The sequence below is a fragment of the Dermacentor variabilis genome, chromosome 7 (assembly GCF_050947875.1).
Source record: "Dermacentor variabilis isolate Ectoservices chromosome 7, ASM5094787v1, whole genome shotgun sequence".
NCBI lineage: Eukaryota > Metazoa > Arthropoda > Arachnida > Ixodida > Ixodidae > Dermacentor > Dermacentor variabilis.
This window is the reverse complement of record NC_134574.1, coordinates 15,777,627-15,781,948: the sequence shown is the minus strand read 5'-3', so window position 1 is coordinate 15,781,948 and position 4,322 is coordinate 15,777,627. Positions and strand designations below refer to the sequence as shown.

Here is a 4,322-nt window from a genome sequence, read left to right as displayed (position 1 = left end):
AGAATTGATAAAACATGGGCCAAGGCTTCCATACAAGGACAAACTTCAATTTCGCTCTACCACCATCAGCACTTGGCTGGCGCTTGCAAAATGAATCACATCAAGTAGCTTGTGCCAGACTGCTTTTTAACCTTATTGTGAGGAGATCACAAAGTGATCTGTGGAGGCGTCTGCGTCTGAGATATAGATTGCACTGCAACATATGTGCGTGTAGAACAGGCATGATGCTGAGGGTTCCAGCAGTTTGCAGAGGTGCTTTTAAAATTTTGTCATAACTGCAATTTTACCTGTGCTGTTTTTTATTACCTATTTCAATAATATCATTGGAGGTGTTATCAGAATTTATCAATCTATTTGCCCTGGCCCATTAGCCTGCCACATTTGCCTTTTCACTAGGTGGGCAATTATTCTGCATGGACCATTACTTGAATACACCTTTTTGTGTGCAGTGGCTTCTCAGTTGCAAGTCAGCATAGACGCTCAGAATTACCTGAGGCTATAGATACACTGATGAATTTGCCACCTATACGAATCACTTTGCACTTTCTCACGCAAACAGCATGTTAACACTTCCAAGTCAGTGGGCAATGTTATCGTTTTATCACATCATGAGATACTTTCAACTTTGTATGACGCGTCATCCAAGGTGTTGCGTCATTTGTGTCAGGGATTGCCCAAAGCCAATTAGGGTCACATGAAAATATATCAACAAAAGTGATTGATCCAGCTAGGAGTGTTGCTTTGGAACACTACTTTATCACCAGTCCTCCTTTGCATGCTACCTGTTTACTCTGTACTGTGTCATGTTTAAGTTTGAAAGAAAGGCAACAGCTAGGCAGCGCAAAATGCCAAACTTGCTTTTAGTTCAACAATGTAAAACGCTATTTAACTTTTTAATTAAGTTAGTACATCATTTACCTGCAGAGTGAATTACTGTTTTAAACTGATTATATTTTGCAGGAAGCTTCTCAAACTTGTTTGACAGGTTGATAAGTGGCTTTTTAGCCACAAAACACCATACAATAAATTAAAGGCTGACTTTGACTCTGCTATGCAACTTAATGACTATATGCCAGGAACAAGGTCTCTGAGTTGTGGCGCTGGCTAACACTCCCAGCATTCTACTAGGACACATAAATACCCAAGAAAGTGGATGGGAAAACGACGCCGCTGTAGCTCAATTGGTAGAGCATAGCACGCCAAATGCGAAGGTTGTGGGTTCAGTTCCCACCTGCGGCAAGGTGTTTTATCATCCACTTTAATTTCCATTAATTTATCGTTTCTTTATTTAATTTATTAAGCACAAGTAATTTCCCCTATGTTGTCCTTGGTGTCAGTGTTTGTTGGCGTCTTATGATAGGAAATATGCTAGTCATATTAAACATCATCACATACATACCTTAAGATACCCGTAATTTAAGAGAGAAAGGAATGCTTAAATTTATTTTTATGTGAGCCAAACTTCTTACTTAGCACATATTGCTAATTGAAGTTCCAATTTCAACATTCTCATTTCTTCCCTTGCCCTTTTCTTCCTGTTCTATGCAGCTTTTGCGTTCCTATGTCTACAAGAACCGTCACGCGTGGCCTGTGACAGCAAGCTTTTGTGGGCAGCAAGTGCTCTCCTACGAAGGCTGGCCTACTCTGGCAGCGGCGGCAATCATCTTCAAGATTTATCCATGATCACTTTTGCTGCTATTTGTCACTCTTGTTACACTTTCTGCATCTTTTCTAATTTATTAGGTAATAAAGTATGAGTATGTGACATGGTGTGAAGTTGATGCCTTGCTGCATTTTCGCTTGCAATCACCTTTTATGCATGAAAAACTCATACAGTTTATGAAAAAAATAACAGCATATTATGATTTATCTTTCAGTTCTTGTAACATGCAACGTACAAGGAATTCACTAATGGATGGTATGCCGAAGAACTCGTCATTATTTCTGCGTGATGCTGTGCAAGCATGTGGCGTTACCTTACAAGAGGCACCCAGAAAGTAAGTTACAATTTACTTTTAAATGAAGCATGGACATCAGAAAAAATATATTTATATTGCTAGTTAGAGTGGTTTGCAGAGTGTTTTTCCAGATGTGTACTATCCTTTATTTCTTAACTCATTGCAGCACAGTGTTCTGTTCCGTATACTGGTGTAAGGCTATTGTGCCCCCTGTAGCTGAAACAAGGATGCAATTTTTGCCTGAACTGCAGCATCACTGACAAAATTTTTCTTTGCTAGAAACTATTTCAATTTGGTGGAGACCCAGCAGGGTGAAGTTAATTTTGTCAATAATGACGTGTTTCATGCAGAGATGTTCTTGTTTAGGTCAGTGGGCGAACATTGGCATGATATCATACGATAAAGATCTTGTTTTATTTGCAAAATAATTCTGACAGGTGGCATTCAATTGATTGGTCAAGTTAAAAAGTGCTGATTGACAAATGAGGCTGTACTACACTATTCCCATGGTTCACATCTGGAAGAACTACCTCTGCATCACTCTATCCGACAATATAAACTTTTTTTTCTGATATCCATGCCTCGTTTAAAATAAATTGTAACTGTGGGCAAGCGTGGTGTTACTGTAACAGCTGCCACAAAAATTTGAGGGAATCTCTAATAAAAGTCTTCAGTTGTTCTTGTCAAGCTGTCCATTAGCCAACTTTTAGCGTAACGTTAGCAGGGCTTACTGAAGTACTTCTAGACGTCCATGGCTACAAAATGTCTTGATCAAGACAGCTACTAGGCTTTTGAATTAGCCGTTCAAGACATCTTTTAGACATCAAATAGCTGCTTGCGTGTTTCGTGGGCATCGATGTGATAAATGTTGTGATGTAAAGCTACATTGTGCAGCTTGAATTGATTAGGTTGTCGACGAAGTCTGGCGTTTGGAGGTGACAAAGAATCTTCCATGCGTTGGTGGGACACAAGGACAGATGGGCTGTCGTGTCTTAGCCAATCGAGGGTTACAATGGGTGAAGCTGATGAAGAGGACTCGGGACGTACACAATTACGGAGAGGTGATGGTGAATCGTCATGATTCGGCAGAGGGTAGTGAGAGAGAGCATCGGTGTCTTGATGTTTCTTTGCAGCCTTGTAGGTGACATTGAAATCGTGCTCGTGTAGGTGAAGCTCACAGCGACCCAAGTGACCTTATAAATTCTTTAGCGATGAAAGCCAGCACAGTTTGTTATGGTCGGTAACGACTGAAATGGCGGCCATGAAAATATAGGCGAAGTTTTTGCACTGCCTAACAGCAAGGCACTCTTGATTGGTTATGATGTAGTAATTCTGTGCCCTGGTTAGTAGTGCACGACTAGCATAAGCAATTACTCGTTCGCGAAACCTGTTGTCACGTTGCAGTAGAATGGCACCGAGACTGACTGCTAGCGTCGGTGTGAAAGGTGGTGGGCGAGGTCAGATCAAAGTGGCACAGTACTGGGTCTGACGTCAGGGCATGTTGCAAAAGCAGGAAAGCATGTTCACATTCGTCGGACCAAACGAAGGGCGCATTACTGGCAAGGAGTTGATGGAGCGGGGATGTAAGCGTAGCGAAGTTGCATATGAAGTGCCGGAAGAAGCAAGTCCAAGAGAACTGTGCATGTCTTTTTGACGCAGTGGACACAAAATTCGAGGATGGCGGCTAGATTCTCGGTGTCCGGTCGAATACCTTCTTTGCTGACTATGTGCCCCAGAACTTTGATGGTCTTGCTGGCGAAACTGCATTTGTGTGTGTGTGTATGTGTGTGTTGAGCTGCCAACCAGCATTTGCAAGACATGCAAGGACTTCATCAAGACGTTGCAAATGTGAGAATGTGGTTGAAAACACAATGTTGTCGAGATAGCACAGACAGGTTTTCCATTTCAAGGCAAGACTTACGATCATGTGTTCGAAGGTGGCAGGCACATTGCAGAGTCCAAAAGGCATCGTATTGAACTCGTAGAGCCCATCAGGGGTAGCAAATGTCGTTTTTTCTTTGCCGGATTTGGACATCGGCATTTGCCAGTGGCCTGGTTTAAGGTCAAGGCTAGAAAAATATTCGACACCGTGGAGTGAATCTAGTGCATCGTCCATCCGTGACACGGGGTAAACATATTTGCGCATGATTTTGTTTAGCGCACGGTAATAGACGCAAGAACACACTGAGCTGTCTTCGTGACAAGTGCAACGACATGAGTGTCAACAGCTCAAGTGACAGTTGATCCACGAGGCAACAGTTGGGGTTCGAGAGTTTGGTTTATTGCGGTAAGCAATGTAGACCCCTCAGAGGAGCGAATAAGGCCAGGGGCAATCAGAATCGCTCGAGATAGGTTATGGTCATA

General features: G+C 42.3%; 1 non-coding gene across 1 annotated transcript; it reads left to right on the top strand.

The window, feature by feature from the left end:
- The first annotated feature begins 1,166 nt into the window (after positions 1 to 1,166).
- TRNAW-CCA (transfer RNA tryptophan (anticodon CCA)) lies at positions 1,167 to 1,239 on the top strand. The gene has a single exon. It is a non-coding gene; the product is annotated as a tRNA-Trp (tRNA).
- Positions 1,240 to 4,322: the final 3,083 nt, after the last annotated feature.